This window comes from Lemur catta, chromosome 6, assembly GCF_020740605.2.
Source record: "Lemur catta isolate mLemCat1 chromosome 6, mLemCat1.pri, whole genome shotgun sequence".
In the NCBI taxonomy this organism is placed as follows: domain Eukaryota; kingdom Metazoa; phylum Chordata; class Mammalia; order Primates; family Lemuridae; genus Lemur; species Lemur catta.
The window spans coordinates 85,856,360-85,878,130 of NC_059133.1; the positions used below are offsets into that span (position 1 = coordinate 85,856,360).

Here is a 21,771-nt window from a genome sequence, read left to right on the forward strand (position 1 = left end):
GTTAATAAATATTGAGTGCTTTAGGTGTTCTAGACACTGTGAAAAATGTATTTCATGCATTATTTATTTAACTCCCAAATCAAGCCTGTAAATTTGATATTACCACATTAAACAGGTAGGGAAATAAAGGTTTAAATAGGGTAAAATTTCCCAAGGTCATTCACCTAGTAAATAGCAGACTAAAGGTTAAGCCCTGGTATCTTTGACTATAAAACTCAAATTCTGAAGTACTGCTTTATATTGTACGAATATAACAGTATAATATGTCTGGGCTATCCCTTTATATCTCAAGCACTGAGCAGGACTAGCCTCTACATATCAACTAGAGAAGAGTAATATGCCAAGGAAAAAAGTCATGTGTCTTACAAATTATATAATCAGTTTATCTTAGAACCAGCTCAATACATTATGGCTTTCAGGAATCTTAGACTATAGCATTAGGCTCAGGATCAAGTTTAGTATCTAATAGACAAGGACCATCTCCAAATTTCAATTTTTTGTGTCTAGAATAATTGGAGAATGAGGTATTTTGATTAATTGAAAGATTTGGTAGCTATTGTGGTACATTTCCAAAGTAAGAACAGGAGCACAACAAAGTGACTATAATCAACAATAAGTTAGGGTATAGTTTAAAATAACTAAAAGAGTAGAACTGGAATGTTCCTAACACAAAGAAATGTTAATGCCTGAGGTGATGGACCCCCCAATTACCCTGATTTGATTAATTCACATTGTATGCCTGTATCAAAGCATCAAATGTATCCTATGAAGATACATAGATACAACTATTATGTACCCATAATAATTAAAAATAAAATAAATAAATTTACACACAAAAAACAAAGTAAGAACAGGGACTTGAGCCTGGAAGATAAAAGAGAGCTATCACTAAAGTCAAAGGGAATTAGTGGGATAGGGGTCAGGTACAGGAGGACAAAAAAAAAAACAAAAAAAGGAAAGGTAAAGAAGTTTACCAAAATGTAAGAAGAATTGATAGATTTTGTTTACGGTTTTGATAATCAGTCTTCATTTCTCGTATGACTATAGGATAAAGATAAGAGATTTTATTCATTATAGTACTGTTACTCTCAAATAGGAAATAATGTGTTAATTCTCACAATAAACCTCTCAAGGTAAGAGCAGTGACCGCAATATCTTCATGTTATTATTGAAGAACTGGCTCAGAGGAAATGTGTGCAAGGACGCTGTGGCAGACAGAATAATGTCCTCCATTATCATGAACCTTACTTGGCAGAGGACTTTGCAGATGTAATTAAATCAAAGGACTTGAGATGCGACAATTACTCTGGATTGATTGTCGAGATGGGTCCAATATAATCACATGGGTCCTTAAAAGCAGAGGAATTTTCCTGGCTAGAGTCAAAGAAACAGAAGTGACAACGACCAAAGTAGGTCAGAGAAATGAGGACTTGACCTGCCATTGTTGGCTTTGAGGACAGAGGAAGGGGATCATGAGCCAAGAAGCAGCAGGGGACTCTAGAAGCTGGAAAGAACAAGGAAGTGGGTTCTCTCCTAAACCCTCCAGAAAGGAACCCAGCCCTGCCAGCACCTTGATTTTAGCCCAGTGAGACCTGTCAGACTTCTGAACTCCAGAGCTATAACATAATAAATTAGTGTTGTCTTAAGCTACTATGTTTGGGGTAATTTGTTATAGCAGCAACAGAAAACTAATACAAATACACAGTTACTATGTGGCAGAGGAAGAACTAGAATCCTGTTTTTACTAATATTTGAGTACTGCTGTCACTCACTATATTAACTGCTTCAAATATCATCATAGCCTACAAAATCATCTATGAGATAGATATTACCCCTATTTTCTGGATTTAAAAAAGTGAGGCTTGAAATGGTCAAATTACTCAGCAAAATTTATATAGCTACCAGTCAAAAGAGCTACTTTTGCTGTTAACAAATCCTACATGTTTCCAGCATCCCACACTGCTCCATAAGCAGTTAGTGCTCTGGATTTCTGATAGACGCTGCCTTCAAGACTCAGCCGGTTAGAACCAAAAGTAGTATTATGAACTACATGAGGTTTGCTCTAATTCCCAAGTGTGCAGTGCCTGTAAGTAGCCCAGAGACCCTGTGAAGTAGGACTTCTAACTCATGCATGATGTTATAGACTAAATTGACTCCACCCAATTAATTTTTTTTTTTTTTGAGACAGAATCTGGCTCCATTGCCTGGGCTAGAGTGCCGTGGTGTCAGCCTAGCTCACAGCAACCTCAGCCTCCTGGGCTCAAGCAATCCTTCTGCCTCAGCCTCTCAAGTAGCTGGGACTACAGGCATGTGCCACCATGCCTGGCTAATTTTTTCTATATATTTTTAGTTGTCTGGCTAATTTCTTTCTATTTTTTTTTTTTTTTTTTTTAGTAGAGATGGGGTCTCGCTCTTGCTCAGGCTAGTCTTGAACTCCTGACCTCAAGCGATCCTCCCGCCTCGGCCTCCCAGAGCGCTAGGATTACAGGCGTGAGCCACCGTGCCCGGCCCAATTAATATGTTAAAGCCCTGAATACCTAAGAATGTGACTATATTTGAAGATAGGGCCTTTAAAGGGGTAATTAAGGTAAAATGAGGTCACGTGGCTGAGCCCTAATCCAATCTTAACTCGGGTTCCTATAAAGAGACGAAGACGCAGCACAGAGGGCTGAGCATGTGAAGACACTGTGAGAAAGCAGCCACCTGCAAGCCAGGGAGAGAGGCCTCAGAACAAAACAAACCTGTAGACACCTTGATCTTGGACTTCTAGCCTCCAGAACCATGAGCAAGTAAATTTCTGCTGTTTACACCACCCACTGTGTAGTATGTTGTTACAGCAGCCCTGGCAAACTAATAAACATGCCCTCCCAGTAACAAGACTTCATCCCCATTTTCCAGAGATGGATTTAATTGGTCTGGACAGGAATTTTGTTCTGGGTTTTTGCTTATGTTTTAATTTAGATCAATTATGTTTGTGAAGAATACAGATCTAGTCCTATATAGATAAATATGATTTTAACAGATGGAGAAGAATAATTTCCAATAATTCAGAGGTATTCACAAAATGCTCATTTGTATATTATGTAGAGTAACATTAGCTTTTGACACGTTTGTAAACTGGCTTTGCCTAGTTCCCATGCAAGTTTTCCTACTGAAAATGTTTATGTATCCGTGCTAGGGCAAGTACTGATAGGGAAGTGTGCTAGCTTAACATTTGGGAGTCCAGGCTGAGTTCCGACTTTTCTCACATCTGAGTGAGCTTTTGTCTACCCCTAACCTTTCTGTCTCTCTCTTCAGCGTTATACCCTCGCCTTTCCTTGAGAATTCAAACAAAAAGGGATTTAGTAATTGGCTTTCTAAAATCATTGAACACAGCCTCAAAATTTCCTCTCTTTCAACAAGAAAAGTTTGCTTCTTTTCTTGAGGAAATGAAAATTTTCTAGTTTCCCTATTTGCCTAAAATTCTACATGTAGGGATCTTTTTTTCTCAGGGATTATATCCTGAATGCATTAAGAAAATAATGATTTTAGTAGCTTTTTATGACAATTATATGTATGAAAAGTGCCACTTGCTGCTTGGTACTGGGTAAATGGAAAAAGAAAAACGAGTCCTTCTTCTGTTCTGTGGTCATTATGTCTTCAGTGTATATATTAGGGATCCTCTTTAAATCAGAGCCTAATTATTTGCTGAAGTAAATGACAGTTTTTGTCCCAATATTTTAGAAACTATATGCATATTAAGAATCAGAATACATTTACGATTTACCCATTTAATAAACATCCAAAAAAGTGGTTTTTTGAGTGTGACTTACATTTGTTAATAACTAAGGTGAGCATGTTTACCATCCAAAGATTTTGCCAGGAAAACAAGCATAAACCAGGACTGTCCCAGGCAAAATGGCATCTTTGGTTAACCTATTAATAAATAAATCACTTCTGACATAATATCAAGGAAAGGCAATTGGTGTCTAAAAGTATGTTATTGCTTTAAGAGTACCATGATTTTCATTATAAATTTTCAGTTTGTTGCTGTCGGTATCATTTTTCTCCTTCCTGCCAGAATCTAAATGTCAGTCTGATACGCAGAACTTACAGGGATGCAGAGCAGAAAACTCAAAATTAGAGCTATTTAACACTGAAATGCAACTGCCTGATGCTGCACAAGTTTCTTCTACAAGGCATGCGGTAGCTTACAGACAAAGGGTACCACTTGGGACCCAGTTCATTTCAATGTTCTTTCTATGTCACATCAAACAAAAGAATGAGAAATGCAATCAATTGTTTTGTCTACATGGTATAATGTCAACCATCAAAAAATAAATAAGACCAGGTGCGGTGGCTCATGCCTGTAATCCTAGCACTTTGGGAGGCTGAGACAGGATGATTACTTGAGGCCAGGAGTTTGAGACCAGCCTGAGTAACATAGTGAGACCCCATCTCTACAAAAAAAAAGTAGAAAAAATTATCCAGGCATGGTGGCACATGCCTGGAGTCCCTGCTACTCAGGTGACTGAGGCAGGAGGATCTCTTGAGCCCAGGAGTTTGAGGTTGCAGTGAGCTGTGATGATGCCACTCCACTCTAGCCCAGTAGCCCAGGCAACAGAGTGAGACCCTGTGTCAAAAAAACAAAAAAACAAAACAAGCATGGAGACTAATTGCAAGTAAATGAAACTGAAGTGCTTCACAATTAACTAAATTGTGTACATATCACTAAATATAGCATTTCAAAATTAATGTTAGGCCTTGCCTACACCTTCCAATTATGCGACTATTATAAATCCGCAAGACTAACCCCTGCACATACAGAACATTCTGATTTTAAAGAATTCGAATATTTTTGGAAAAGGGATAGAATAAAAATATCTTTGTCCCATGTGACTGAATTTAAAACATGAATTTTGTTTTGTAACAGAAAAAGATACTGAATTTGAAATGCTTTTGCTTTGAGACCTCAGGGAAGGAGGAAGTTATTATGCTCTTGTTCATTTTGGATGGCCGTTCTATTCAAACTGTACACATACTCCGAGAGATATAGTACTCCCAGGACATAGTCAAAGAAGGCAACTGCTTCATTCTCCTGTGCAACTTGCCGGCGTTTGATATGGAAAGAGAAGGACTAGACCCCAATCTAAATCGGGCACATTCAATATCTTTGTACTAGAGAAAACATAAAAGAATAAACAAGGTCAATTTCTGGTTTTAGTTATACTCAATATTAGTGTGTTACTTTGCCAGGGCCTAGATAATGATAAAATATCATAACAAAAGCTTCTGGGGACAAATGTAACTGAATCACCAGGGCTTAATGTTCTTTATAAAAGCCTTATGTACTTTCAATTCTGTAGTCAGTGTGTTCATTCTAGAAACACTGGAAAGAGCTTGTGGAATACAAAGGTTACCGTGGACCTTTTCAAAAGAAGAAGCTGAGGTACAAAGAGATGATGTGGTTTACCTAACGTCATCCTGAGTGGGCAGCAGAGCTAAGGATTTACAACATGTATATCTTCTGGCTTTGTTATGCTACAGGGCAGTGAAGGATATTTTAGGCATTTCAGGAACACAGTGTTCCTGCAATGTTTTCCACAGAGAGAACTCTGTATGTTCTGGTAATGTCACCTTGACCAGTGGTTTGCAAAGCGTGGTCTCTAGACTAGTAGCATCAGCATCACTCGGGGAACTTGTCAGAAATACAAAGTCTTGGGCCCTACCCCAGGTCTACTGAATCAGAAACTCTGTGTGGAGTTCCCAAAACTCTGTTTTAGCAAATCTTCCAGCTTATTCTGAAGCATGTTAATATCTGAGAACTACTGATCTAGTTGTTTCCCAAAATCTATATAATTGGTAACACATTTAGAAGACTCCTCTCCCTCCAATTTTATCTAAAAGGGGCTTTGAAAAAATCAGGATAATAAGGTTGTTTATTAGCTCTAAAAAGTCAGGATTTAGCTTTAATTCATTAATTCATTCACTTCACTCATTTAAACTAATTAGCTGTGTATTTCATCCTATAAGTCACTGGTCTGTGTTTTAGGGATGGAAGAAGAAAAAATAAAAAATGAATAAGGTATGATTCTGTCCTTGAGGAACTTAGGCATAAAAAGAAAAATAAGAAACTATATTTGGTGATAGTTTTTAAATGGTACATGGTAAATACTACTATTTTCTAGAAATTAATCAAGGCCCTCCCTGTCCATCAAGATACAGGTAAACACCTTAGAACCCCCATAGCCTATGCAAGTCTACAGCTTTTCTCAAGATTCCTATAATACAAAATTGTTTTTGTGGCCACATCTGTCTTCTGATGCCTGATCTCTCTGGTTCTCAATCTTTTGGTCTGGATGTGAAACACAGACTTCTTCAAATTCTAAGGATCAAAGTAAAGCAAAATACAAAGCACTTGCTCAAATTATTCATCAGTGTTGTCAGTTTTACTGGAGATTTGAGGGTAATGAAAAGGGTTCTATACTGAAGCAACGCAAACATTCCAATCACAGAGTGGATTTTTCTGTACCTAACAAGTCTTCACGGCTTCTCTCTGACTTTATCCCTCCCAGCACCAGCCTTCCAGTCTCCTACCTCCTCTCCTCTCACTCTTCCCTCCTTTTGCAGAACAGTTTAGCCCTTGTTTGTTGCTAATCTTCCTGCTTGCCATCATGCCAACGATTTCCCATTCCCAAGCCTGAGCAAGGTTCTATTTTTTTCTATAAACAAATAAATTTTCTCTAAGAGATATGTTTGTGCCAGATATGTATAATAAAATATTCACCTCTTATCACCATATAAAGGACACACTCAAAATCTAGTAGAACAATTGTACTTGAAATATTAATAGGACCTTCAAATGAACATGACTAATAAACATTTGCTCAACAACAATGTTTATCAACTGTTTCCAAAGCACTGCAAAATCTACACAGATGAATAAGAGTCTGTCTTTGCCTTTATAAGGCTCACAAACTAGTAAGTACTTGGGAAAGGATTTGGGAAGAAGAGAGGAATTTCCACAGATGTCAGGTAAATTTCTCCCAATTTTTTACAAAATTGGTGCAGAGAAGCTCAGCTCAATGCTATTTCAATAATTCCATAGCTTCAAAATAGTAGATATTTGAGGTAGGGCCCTAAGAGAAAGTTTAGGACTACAACCAAAAAAATCATTGGCTTAGGGGTGATGGCCGAAGCCACAGGAGTTGATTAGAATGACTAAGAGAAAATATAGACAAGAGAAACTTTGCAAATTTATACAGGGAACATGACATAGAGAGGTCAATGCAATATTGTCAATGTCCCAGTCTGTATGGGCTTCTGGAATAAAACATCACAAACTAGGTGGCTTATAAACACCAGAAACAGATTTCTCAAAGTTCTGGAGGCAGGAAGTCCAAAATTTAGGCTCTGGCAGATCTGGTGTCTGGTGCGGGTTTGCTTCCCCATAGATGGCAGGCTTCTCACGATAGCCTCACATGGCAGGAGGGATGAGGGAGTTCTCTGGAGTGTCTTTTATAAGGACACTAATCCCATTCAGGAGGGCAGAGCTTCCCAAAAGCCCCACATCCCAACATCATCACCTTGGGGGTTAGTATTTTAACATATGAATTGGGGGACATAAATATTCATTTCATTGCAGTTGGAGATACAAATATAAAATAATACAAAAAGAAGACTATTAAGAATCACATGATTGTTGCTAATGACAAATGCTGCAGAGGTCAAGAAGGTTGAAAATCAAGATAAACCTATTATCTCAGCTAAACTAAAAGTCACTGAACTTGTACAGAACATTCCATAGAGCAAAGATGTTAAAGATCATATTGATAGAGATTAATAGCTTGGAAATTAAAACTCAAAAGAACAAGTTTGGACTATTCTCTCCAGTCCCCACTTCAACAATCTTGGAAGAAAAGGTGGTAATTTGATTGACTAGTAACATAAAGACAATGGATTTCACATGAAAAGAACTATGTTGATACAAAATTTGAAAGAATTCATATCATAAAAGAACAAGAAGGATTAGCTGGTATTAGACTTATCCTTGTTTCATAAGGAGTTAAGAGCCAGACAAAACATATAAACAACGCATTATAGGCACTGAACAGCAACGAGAGCTTCTTGAAGGAAGGGGAGAAGACAAGGTGAATCCTAGTTTCTTCTGTGCTCTCACTGAGGGCATCTTCCAAATCTCAGCACAAGGAAATAGGATCCTAGCAAAGAGTAATGGTCTTGCTGGCAAGAAGATACAGTTACTGCATGTAGGTCTGCCAAGGCAGGTAGGATTTGAGGGGAGGGTACTGGAGATGAGAACAACAGAGTACGAACTCCAAACCTCTATGTTAAAAATTCCATTCAGGTCCTTGCCTGACCCCTAAAGTGTATACTCACAGGGCAAAATCCCAAAAGACCCAGCAGAGAACACTGCACAGTTTGGGGAGACAGAGGTTAGAGTCTAGGCTAAGCCAAGGTGCAGAGACCTTGGTGACACTCTAGTCTTTGGATTCCAAACCCACTAATGTTACACTCTAGAAGTAGGGACAAAACAAAACTGACCAGCCATAACAAAACCTAAAATCAAATCTCCATGTGACCAAAGCAATCTGCCAATAATTTAACTGGTCATCAGAACAAAATTCAATGCTTGTTACAGAAAGATAACATAATGTGGAGCCCAACAACATATCATTCCAAATGTGATGAGCAAGAAAAAGTGATAAAAGAGATTAAATATTGAGACCCAGAGATGATTCATAGGTAGAAGTTAATATATGACATTAGTTAATGTGATAAAGAAAACAGAAGAAAAGGTGGACAAATTGGATGAAAAAAATCAAGTATTTAAATGTAGAAATAAAATATAAAAAGAAATTAAATGGACATTCATGAACTGCAACTTTCAATATCTGAATTATATCTGAAATTAACTCATTGGCTCGATTTAACAGTAGTCAAACACAGAAGACAGGATTATGAATGCAAAGACAGTTCAATAGGAATTTTCAAAACTGAAGCACAGAGAGAAAAAGAACGGAAAGAATAGAACATGTAAGACATTCTCTAAAAGTCAAATACCTTTAATTGAAGAAGAGGAGAGAGAATGAGTCAGAAGAAATATCTGAGAAAAAATGGCAGAGAATTTTTCAAATCTGATGCATGTTATCAAACTACACTGAACTCTAATACAGGACAAATAAAAAGAAAACCATACCTAAGCAGTCTATAATCAATTTCTGAAAATCAAAGATAATAATAAAACTTTAAAAGCCACCAGAGAAAGAGGGGCATAGTACTTTCAAAGGAATTTTAAGAAGACAAACTTCCCACTCTGCTATTTTCTTCCTGTGTCCCCATGTGCTGGACAGGCCAGCAATCCTCACTCCTTTCAAGGGCAAAGATCTCTCTGATAATATCTGTCCTGATAAGCCTTGTGTTTTAAAATGTTTTGTTAAAGACAGATAGACAGAAAGATGACAAAGCCAAAAAAAATTTCTTTGCCATAAAGTTTCAGTCCCCTTGCTGTAAGCTCCACAAAAACCAGTATGTTCGTTTCATCCTTGACAATTTATCTAGTACCTAATACAGTGTGTGCCATATAGGAGGAATTAAATCAAATTTTGAATTATGAATGAATAATAAAATTTGAAATTTAAATCTAGCAGTCTATGGGCCAAAAAAAAAAAAAAAAAAAACCCCAGAAAACTTTACAGTACATCAGGAATATATTATTAAACTAAATATACATCCATTCAGAATGACTTGTTTGAACAAGAAACCAAGATTTCTAATAAGATTTTACTTGATATGGAAATTTGTCTTACTTTACTTCAGGCACCTGCAAAGATTATAATAAATCTCTCTTTGAAAAGCAGGTTTTTATAATATATCCTTTTGGACAATCAAATCTTAAGCAAGGAAAATTGTTTCCTGGATACTTTGTCATACACTTGAAATTACTGTAAAATTCTCTTTTAATGTAAGCCAAATCATTTGGCAAGGCACAATCTTCAGAATTTAAAAAAAATGTTGGGGGTTGGGGGGAGGACTCAGGGTAATTTTAAATTGAAATTCTACCCACAGTATTATAATTCTCTTTGATCTTATCCTCAAACAGTAGCAGTTGAGAACGTATTACCAGAAAACACCATCTGGAAGCGCAGCCTTAAAACATAGTTGAACATAAATGGCATACATATCAGAGAAGAGAAGATACTTCACTGTCTCATGCTAGTGTAGTAGCAATAATATGACTAGTAGTTAGAGGGTTTCTCTTAAACAGAGTAATATCTATTAACATTACATATACAGAATCTGAACCTGCTAAAGAAGGTAAATTGGTTGAAACTTCTAAGGTGACCTTGTTTAAAGACACTTAAGGTCCCTCTGTAATACCAGAGCTATATACATAAAGAAACAAGTGGCACGAAAGTTTAACATTTCCCACAATTTCACCATTCTGATGTTCCATCTGTGCCAAAAGTATTATTTCTGGTTTTTTTATTCCTTTCGTTCACAGACTTCTTAGCATGTTATGTTGGTCACAGTGCTATACAAGGGTACAAAGGTAAGTAAGACAAATTTCTGCCCTCAGAGTTCTGAGTCAAATGGAGAAGAAAGACAAATGAAAACATCGTATCGACATTGGTATAACATTGCGCTCTGACCGGAGCTTTGTGGCAGAGAATGAACGCTGGAACTACATCCTCAAGGCTCAGGCAAAGCTATTGCAATGCGAGTGTTTGGGGAATGAAAAGAGGGCCCCTGTTTCAAGGATCGTGCAAAGAAAGGGCAGAATGAGAATAGCAGGTCATCTATCCTATTGTATGGGCTGGGAGAAAATAACAGGCACAGATAAGCAAAGCTGGTCTGGTGTCGAATTTCATCATTGTTGAATATAAATAGATATTTGTGAAATGATATCTATGCTGGTTAACAAAACCATAAGTTTCATATAATAGGATTATAGCACAGTACTTTAAAATTAATAAAACCTTGAAAATTTACTCTAATCTATTTTCTTTCAAAAATCTGTGATTGAGTTTTTGTCCTTAAATCGTGCTAAATACTTTTTTCATCTATGTATACATTATAACGTTATAATTATACCTCTTCATTAAGTAAAAGGATTGTAAGCCCCCTACTCACCATGGTAAACTGTGGTACAAATATTGAAGATTACAAGCATATGGAAGGAAGGAAATACTCAGCACTGTTATCTCCTGACAGTCATTAGGATCGTACCTCTTGGGGGCCAATGGGACATCAATTCCCCTGTAGTTTTCCTGAATGATAATATAGTTCCATTTGAGTTTGGTTAGTAGCAACAGAGTACACAACTATCACACACTCTTACATGGCTCAAACCACCCTATGCATGGTTGTATTTGGGTTACATATGTATGCTTGTATTTCATGGAAGTGTGTTTGATTCCTAAATATTGTGGAGAAAATAAACACTGCTTTCTTGAAATAGTAAGTAAGAAACAGTACAACCTAACAGTCATTTTCATTCGTAATGACTTAAACACCAGTCCCCTCACATTCCCATTTCAATGTCAACTTACTTATTAGTCAAGTAAAAAAGTTAACATGCCAGAATAGAGAAATAATAGAGGGGCACTGGAGTGAGAAGCATGCTATACTTTAAGATGATCAAGCACTTCTGTTGAAGGAGAAATAGAATTCTGCTCTTGGGTAGTTTGTTTTCAGCAAGGGTGAGACATCATTGTGGGGTTAGGATAGCTTGATAGCTTGTTTCCTTTCTTAATAAGTTCCACTACTATGTTCCCCAGCTCTAGGCAAAACTGGGCTCTTAGTTATTTTTTATATATATAATTAACTGCATCTACCAAACAAATAAAAATCCCACTTTTGGGATTCATAAATGTTGCCTTTCTAACTTGAAGAGATTTTTGTTGTTTGGTTTTTTAAACAAAATTAAGAAAGTAATAAGATAGATTTGAAGTCTAACATATTTAGCACAATAATTCAAATGTCCTGGGAATTTCTGAAGCCAGTTCTCATGAAAACCTATGTATATTCAAATAATCACAGCTATACCAGATGGTAATATATAGCTTTTCAGGAAGACCCAGGATATATTATTAAATACCAGAAGGAATCAAAGAGCATCTACTTCAACACTCTTAGGTTATAAGTGAGGAAACTGAGGCCACAAAGGATATGTGACTTTCCTAAAGACCATAGTGGCTGAGACATAATTCAGAATAATTTTATAACCTAATCTTTAAGTCAGTGTTCTCTGGTATACACATATCATATTAGCAGCAATTTAAAAATATTGGTGATTAACAGTAACGTTTAGCATTACATTTACTCATTCATCACTTCCTTCTCAATTTTTCAGAAGGGTCCAATGACACACAGGCATTTTGCAAAGAGGAGATTAATATACACTGAAAGGAGAAGTCTTAAGTTATATTATGACAACCATACCAAGTGTTCCCTTCTTTTGATGCCAATCTCTCCTAAATCAACTCCATTCCACTCACTCCCTCAGTGTTTGTATGGGTTATATTCCATTATAGTATATCTCATTTTAGTGAATTAATTTCACATCTTCTCCCAGGGGCTTGAAACTTTCCAATGCTTTTCTTTACATACTTCACAGGACTCCATACGGGAAAGTAGAAGTATTAAGTAATAAAAATAATGTGAAAAATATTATACACATCTCTTATTTCTAAAAGTATTGTTTGTAATATAAAGCTTTTAAACCTTCAAAGCAAAAATAAATAGCTAATATGATCATACCTCAAACTTAATTTGGGAAGGTTCCTTTTGGCAATAAGTAGAATACATCTGGTCATTGCTAGCTGATTTCATTGAATTCATTTCAAGAAATATATAAAATCCCATATGCAGGCAGTAGAGATTTCAGTATCAGATACTCATCAGCATGCTATAATTTTCATAGAAAAGAAACTTCAGTTTTTATTGTAGGAAGTCAATTATATTTTATGAGTCCTTATGATACCAGTAAAACCTATAACTCCACCATGAGAGTTCATATAACAAGATTGAGTAGAATCAATCCAGAAAAATTAATCTTGATAACCAAGGAAATGTAAAAGCCAGTGTTCTCAAATAGGAAAATGAATACAGGAATTTATAATTTTATTTAGCAATTCAAAATGAAAGGTCAGATCGTGTCCCTGGGCTAGCAGGTAGGAATGACTATTGTTAGACAGTAATTTAATAAGTGAATGAACGGGCAACAAATCTTGTAGTCATGGTAACTCATTTCTCTATGACTCTACTGAAAATAGATTTGCCTGAGAAAGTAAAATCTCTCATTTTATTCATACAGCCTGGATTTCATTTAAGAGATAACTGAGGCATAAATAAGCATTTGCTGTGAACATTTGTAATATTTACTGTCAATAAAATGACACTTAGGATATTATGGTAACTGTTAACATTTAATTAGATATTTGTTATGTATTGCATTTTTTGAGCACCCAAAATGCATATGTTGCAACCTTAACCCACAATGGAATGGTATTAGGAGGTGGGACTTTGGGAGGTAATTAGGATTAGATGATGTCATGAGGGTGGAGCCTCCATGATGGGACTAGTGTCCTTTTAAGAAGATAAAGAGATTCAAGTTCCCTTTCTGCGGGGTAGAATGAATTGAGATGGCTGCCACGTACAAGCCAGAAACCTGGTGCTCACGAGACCCCAGATCTGTGCCATCTTGATGTTGGATTTCCCAGCCTCTAGAACTATGAGAAATAAACATTTGTTGTATAAGCCACCCAGTCTATGATATTTTTATTATAGAAGCCCAAGCTGACTAAGATAATATTGCATACTCTGGTTAATATTTCAAAACAGTAAATAGGCATGTATTAAATTAAACAGTATAAAATTTTCAAGCAAGGATCTCAAACTATGTTTCTGAATCTGCTGGTATTAGGAGAAAATTTATATGAATATGTGTCTAAAACAAAGGCTTCTGATTAGATTTAAAAAGGCAAAAGATGACAGGTAAATTTGAGCACCCAGACAGGCTACATAGAAAAGGCAATAGACTCTCCATATTCTAATGGAATCTAAACATATACTACATTTTTAGGAGATTGAGTATATTGGAATTTAAGAGTAGATATATGGAACCTCAGAGGAAGAAAATATATATATATATACACACAAAGTCATGCATCACTTAACGACAGGAATATTCTAAGAAATGCACCTTTAGGCAATTTCATCACTGTGGGAATATTGTAGAATGTACTTAACACAAACCTAAATGGTATAGCCTACTATTAATACATACCTAGGGTATACGGTCTAGCTTATTGCTCCTAGGCTACAAACCTTCACAGCACGTTATTGTACTAAATACTGTAGGCCATTGTAACACAAATTGCTAAGTAAGTGTAAATTTTCAGCTCCATTATAATCTTATGAAACCATGGTTATATATGCTGTCTGTCATTGACTGAAACATTGTTATGCAGCACATGACTGTGTGTGTGTTCCTTACTGGCAATAAAGGAGAAAAGAGGGAAATGTTATAGCAATACACGCAATTCTGAGGCTATGAGGTTATTAGAGGGATGCTAAATGCTACTACTGAGAACTAATTTACAATTCATGGTAGTAATAATGCTACATAGTCACACTCTCATCCCCTCCTCTTTTAAGCAAATTTCAACAGAATGCTTGGTTGAACAAAGATTAAGTGAAAGGTCAGCTATTGCTTGGGGTGGTAGGGGAGATACGGGGTTAAAAGAGGGATTTAAAAAATCAAGCATATTAACAAATCTGTAAGCTCAACGGAATATTCCAGTCAAGAAGAAGAAATTGATGATGCAGAAGAGACAGTGAACCTGCAAGAAAACTAAGAGTAAACAGTCTTTGCATAGAAGGGACCCAGAACATCATGTTTGTTTTACAGATCATGAAACTGAGATTAAAGTGTTCTATAACTTTCTCATAGTCATTTACCTTAGTGTTGTAAATAGACCTAAAACCTCACCACACAATCCTTATCTGAATGTGCTTTCTATCATACTGAGCAAAAGCTTGCTACTTTCTTAGTTCCTGAGACACTGTGATATTATGATCCTACTTCTGGGGCAGCAAAACAAAGTACATCCTGAAGCATTCTTTATTCCAGCAGGGCCTGGTCTAATTACAAACCCAACTGATAAGACTCCTGAAGGCAGAATATCATTGAACAGGAAATTTCCCCCATGTCTACTTCAACTTAAAAGCCTTCATCAAAATTAAAACTTCTTTAGGCAGTTTTAATTTAAAATTGTCTGTAAAATCTATAAAATAAATGTGATATCCTGGGTCCTTTCAAATGCAAGGACGGTTTATTTACTCTCAGTTTTCTTGTAGCTTCACTATCTCTTCTGCATCATAAGTTTCTCCCTGAGACTATAATTTAAAAATTGTAAATTATGGACAGGTTTAATCCATAAAGAAATTACAAGATTTCTTAGTCAACTTGTTCTTTTTTTCTTCCCTGAAGGCAAAAGCATGATAATCTCATGAAATGAAACCAATTAAAGTCATTAAAAAATACGGTCTTTTCATTTTCAAGAAACCCTGGGAGAAGATATATGAGCTTTTTGGAATAGAAGGGAAAAAAATTGTGCTACGAAATGAAGGCAAAGCAATAGCACATGTGTTCAAATTTTTTATCAAACATCACTTTGGGAATCAAGCGAATATAAGACACCTTTTCTGTTTTTGTAGAACTTAGAGGAAAGCTAACAAATAGATCAAGAAATTAGAACAAAAACTGCTATGGAGATTTTTAGTAGGACACGTGACAGGAAAGTAGCTAAACTTTATTACAGATCAGAAACACTGGGGGCTTTGGATAGCTGGTCCTCAAACTCAGTGTTTGATTCATCAGGTCTTGGGTGAGGCCAGCAAATTTTTATTTCTAACAACTTCCCAAATGACACCAGTGCTCCTTGTCCATGGCCTGCACCTTGAGAACCACTGTTTTAAGGAAGCTTAAGAAATTGTCCTTGTAGCTTAAACTGACATGGGGAAGATGAGTAAAAAGTATGATTAAATACTTATTAATGTTTCATAGAGACAAAGTAGCTAAAAATACAATCAATAAGTACAACTTCTGTTTCTGCCCATGAGAGATTTCCACCTTTTTTTTGTCCACAATGAAGTAACTAGTACCCAACAGGTGCTCCCAAGATTAAAAAATTGTAAAAATGGTATAAAACATATAGAAGACCTATTTTCAGACCCCTCAGAGAGATGAGTCCAACAATGACCTTGACTTTTTGCCTGGGAGCACTTTTTTGATTGAGGTACAGGGATAAGGGATCTCAAGAAGTCCCAGAGGTCTCAATAAATTAAGAGAAAGAAATCAGACTTCGACGTTGCCAAGTTGGACAGAGTTTATAGGACAGGCTACCAAAGAGAAGAGAGCTACAGAGAAAATAAATCTTCGCATGGTTCCTCTTAAGGTTTTAGCCAATTATTCATATTCATATACATAGGATAAGGCTAAGCAAGGTCTTCCAGAAAAGAGGTGCTGCAGAGCTATGAGCTGAGTGGAGGTTCTAGAACTGTACTAGCAGACACAGAAATTCTGACCAGCCAGAATGGAGAAACCTTGCTGAACATATATTTGGCACAAAGGGCTTAAGTAATAGCTGTTTTAAAAGCAGCTTCCAAAAGCTTAAAAACAAGCCTCAAAAATATCAAGCTGATCTACCAGTAAGTTAATTGCCTATGAGAACAAAACTAAGCTATGGCAGGAAAAAAATCAGAACAGTGATTTCCAGGGGTGAAGTTTATGGGAAGAGTCCTCACGGAATGCTGGAGAAAAGGAAATATTCAATATCTTGGTTATTGTGTTGGTTGCACAGGCAATATATATTTCTCAAAACTCAAATTGTCACTTAATATCTGAACATTTCAATCTACGTAAATTTTACCTTAGAGACAATGACAAAAACTAAAACCACAAATGTGATCAATGTGGTATTATATAGTAGAAAAAAACTTATCCTGTCATCTAGAAAAGCTGTAAATGAATCTAAACTCTACCAAGTGACCTTAGAAAATCATTTGAACTTCTCAGAACCTCAAACATATATTTTTACAAATAAGACTTTAACATGTACACTTCATTCAGTTCATCTTTAACCACCAACTACCTACTTCATGGGCTTATTTTAAAGTTGGTGTTGTATAGCCTTAAGTGTCACATTTACATGTAAAGGTTATTTTGACAATAGTTGCCATGAACGTAGGCTGCTTTAAAACTAAAAAATAAGTAGGCATTCAGAAAACATCTTTCTTATAGTTTTCATGCATTCCAGAAAATCACATGTTAAAATTGAAACTCAGAAAAATTTTAAATTTTGGCATGCACAACAACCTCTTGATATTACTCTATTCTCTTGTCATTAAAAATAGATTGTTTCAAACCTTAAAAAAAAAGTTCAAATGAGAATATGAAAGTGATTTATAAATTATGAGACAGTATACAAATGTTATGATTTGTTACTGAGTCAAGTAACAGAAACCACCTCACAGGGAAAACAAAAACAAAACATGATATATGTAGGACTTCAAAACAGAGGGCTAGCTTATATGGCAGTGATTACTTCTGCTTTCTTTACATGAAAGAATATGAAAGATCTTAGATGAGAGAGAATATTTAAAAGGGCAAACTACAACAGCACTTTTAGTTTATGATCACAGAAAAGACTCTTATTTGTGCAATTAAACTGGTTGCCAAGGGAAATAGCAAACTAAAAGCCTTTAATATCAAAAGCCTAAAGATCAAGAATTTAAATCCCTGAGGTAGAACATTTGACCCAGAATGAATCAGAAGGAAACATTCCAAACAAAAACTGGAGGTAAAACCATGATTGGAATAGATCAGTCCTAGTCTCACTCATTTTAAATGTATACCACATGTATAATAAATTACAGTATGAAATTTTCTACATAGGAATAATTGTTTTATTAAAAAATGTTTAAAGTTAGAAAATCTGTGGTTTAGGTCTATATCTCATAGAAGACAGGCAGTCCATTATGGTAGCTACTTCCTCTTAGCTCTGAACTTTAATTGGAATATCAACTTATATGCCTAAAATGTTAGAGACAAGCTCTACACCATTCTAAAATCATTTTAATAAATTCTCCAAAAGTTGGCCCACTGGAATCTAAATTAGATATGTCAAATAGTTGTATCACTCAGATTAATTTAGGCAATTTTATTTTAATGAAGACTCTTTTCCTTTTAAATTCAAATTCTAAAAAATACATTGAATAAGTTTGACAGGACATGAGGCAGTGGTGAGACAGAATCAATTTCAGACTGGAGAAAGTGGAATTATTGAGGTTTTGTTCCCTTCCCTAACCTTCCCTTACTTTCTTCTTATATTTCTAAAGTAAATGTAAATGATGAACTCTATGATTATATCTAACTGATGCTTAAATATTGTTTTGTGAAATGGTGGGGGTGCCAGTCATGGAATATCCTGTGAATTTAGAAAACCAGAACCACCTAATTAAGATTCCAACAGGAATATCAGCCAACCTGTTAGGTTAAAATAAATGAATAGAAAATACCCAAAGTAGATGGGACAATGCTTCCAATGACTGTCTTGCAGAGCAAAGTGTTTTGAAGAATTCTATTTGAATAATAAATATCCTTGTGTTGGCAATATAGCATAACATAAAAAAAAAGCTGACAAACACAGTTCGAGTCTGTTTTTATGCATTTCCAGAATAATGATGAACATAGGCATGTTCAGGTAATAAAGAAATGTATATAGGTTCTTCCTCCAAAACTAAAAAAAAAGAGCTGAAAACATCTTCATAGCATAAGAGGTCTGTTAGACCCACAGAATATCCCTTGAGGAATATTGCTTTGACTTATGGGCTAATTAAAACGTGCTCACATTGTGGGGTATCAACTACTATGTTTGTTACAAATTCTCAAGATCTAATTCATCAAGTCCATGGATAAAAGCAAGTAGAAAATGTGTAGACTCTTCATGATGGTGATAATCAGTAGATGAACATTTAGAAATTTCTAATGTTAATAGCATCTACTATTTATGGATGACCTATAACACACCCACATTTTACATGTTTTGTTACCTTCTTCCACTAGCCTTCTAGGAATATTTTCATATCTTCATTTAAAGAAAGGAAATTGGCATTCAGGGTAAAGCTTGAGATGCTAACAGTAAAACTCAGAAAGTTCACTTGGTAGACACCTTACGGCTATATAAACGTGACCAGTGACTGTAATTTCATCAAGAGGAGCAAACATATTGTGGAACCCCTTAATAAGGAAAAGGCGGAGTTTCCAATAGCATATTCTGTAGTGGTTCCTCACAAAATTGAAATGCGTGGAGGCTTGGAGGGCCATCTATATGCCACAGAATTTCTATTGCATTCATGTGGACAAAAAATCAGAGTCGTCCTTCTTAACTGCGGCAATGGGCATTGCGTCCTATTTTAGGAACGTCTTTTTGGCCAGTCAGTTGGAGAGTGTGGTTTATGCATCGTGGAGTCGGGGCAACCTCAACTGCTTGAAGGACCTCTCATGGTAAGTGCAGACTGAAAGTACTTGATAAATCTGTGTGGTATGGATTTTCCTATTAAAACCAACGTAGAGTTATGTAAGATTTAAATAAAAATTTCATACCAAGATGATTGCCTTATTTGAATAGGTCACTATTAAATTCCTTTAAATGTTGATATCTGCTATTTGTGGGCACAATGTAAATTCTGCTTAAGTGTAAAACAAGGCAAGCCTCAGACCAGCAATAAATTATTCAGTTTGGATAACAACAACAACAAAAAAACCCTAGATATTGTCAGGAGGCTCAGGTTGTTAATGGGTGAAAACAGCCTTGAAGCAAACAAGATGCCATCCAATAAAGAAAAAAAGGTGGAAAAAGTGTTATGCAGTTATTAATGGAAAGCTGACATGGGAACTGTCAAAATGCATCCTCCACTTGAAACACCTCTTTTTTCAGGCAGCGCCTATTTTGTGGTCAGAAGGGAGTATGTGGGGTGTGTGCTAGAGAATGAAAAACCCAAAAGTTTATTGAGTGGATGCAGGATACATACAGCTCAAATGAATATCTCTGGGCCACTATTCAAAGGATCCCTGAAGTCTCTAGCTCCTTCTCCTTGAGCCATAAGCACGACTTGTCTGACATGCACACAGTTGCCAGGTTTGTCAAGTGGCAGTACTTTGAAAGTGATGTTGCAAAGGGCACTCCCTGCCCACCCTGCAGTGGGGTCCACGTGCACTCGGTGTGCATTTTTGGAGCTGGAGACTTGAACTGGATGCTTTGCAAGCACCACTTGTTTGCCAGTAAGTTTGACATAGATATCAACCACTTTGCCATCCAGTGTTTGGATGAGCATCTGAGGCATAAAGCTTTGGAGGCATTATAACACTGATCACTGTGGGCAATTTTAGGAATAACAAGAAAGAGGCACAACATGTACCCTGTGTGGTTCCTCTTCTTTGTCAATAAGCGTCAGAAAAATTGTGCGGGGTCCACTTTGGCACAGGGATTCTTAAGTCTTCACATCAGAGAAGCTGCATGGTTTCTGCAGAGCACAACTGGTTAGAAAGGTTATAGCATGAAATGTTCCCCTCGGGGTAACATGAGAGAGAGTTAAAGTAGCTGCGAGGCCAGGGCAGGTAGTGAGGTGTTCCAGAGAGGGAGTCTGCAGGGTGGAGTGGGGTAGAGGCTGATGCAAAAAATCTGCCCTTTAAATGAGCTCAGGGATTTAACAGAATGAGAAGACTTGACCTGTGCCAAAATTATTTTGAGAATATTAAATATGACCATTTTCCTGGTATGAGTAAATTTATAGTAACAAACAAACATAAAAAAAAAAGAAATTGGCATTCAAAGTTTAAGTAACTTGCCAAAAGTTACATAACTATAATAGTAATGACAGAGGCAAGAGTTGAACCTAGGTTAAACTTTAAGACGCATGGTTTGCTGTTTTTGTGTTTTACCACATCCACAACTGAATTAAATTTTTTAAGCTATGGTGTTTATGGTCTATACTTTCTTTATCCCGTAAGCAATTCATAGCCTCAAAACAAAGCCAACCTATGACACCTTGGCTTAACTAGCTCTAATGGATTCAATCATCTATATATGCTAGTATTTCTCAATGTGGCTGAAGGATCACATGTAGCCAAATGACTAAAAAGCTCTTCTACCTACATGTGAATATAGTGATTGCAAAAGTAGATTGCCCCATCTTTCTAATCAGGGCAGCCTTAAAGTTTTTTTTAAAAAGTCCAAAGGTCAAAAAAAACTGATTAGCATTACAGGTTAAGACTACTTAATATGTTATAAACAGTTACACCAAAATAGAGATGGTTTCCAAAGACAAAATTGAAACAAGAAAAAATTTAGTCTTTTGCCATTCTGAATTATTGGCACAAGTGAGAATAAACGGAAATAAAGTTTTCCAAATAATGATACTTGCTTAGGTGAAGTACCTTTTGTACGTACCTTGATAATTTTCTTCTACACTTGGACTTCTTGGCAACAACAAGAGATAGAAACTAACAGTATCTCTTTTGAAGAAAAAAAGGGATAATTTAACCTTAAACAGTGGTTAGTTATACTACCCTTGCTTTCCATTAAGTGAATATTTTTTTCCATTTCACATCATAGACATTGAGTGTTAGACCATCTCTCAAGGGCAAATATCTCTGTCCTTGTTTAAATTAAAATTGTCTTTGGTTCTAGCTAACACTCTTTGATG

General features: G+C 36.1%; 1 pseudogene; it reads left to right on the top strand.

Annotated features, from left to right (window-relative positions):
• The first annotated feature begins 1,292 nt into the window (after positions 1-1,292).
• Positions 1,293-20,430, top strand: LOC123640586 (annotated as a pseudogene).
• Positions 20,431-21,771: the final 1,341 nt, after the last annotated feature.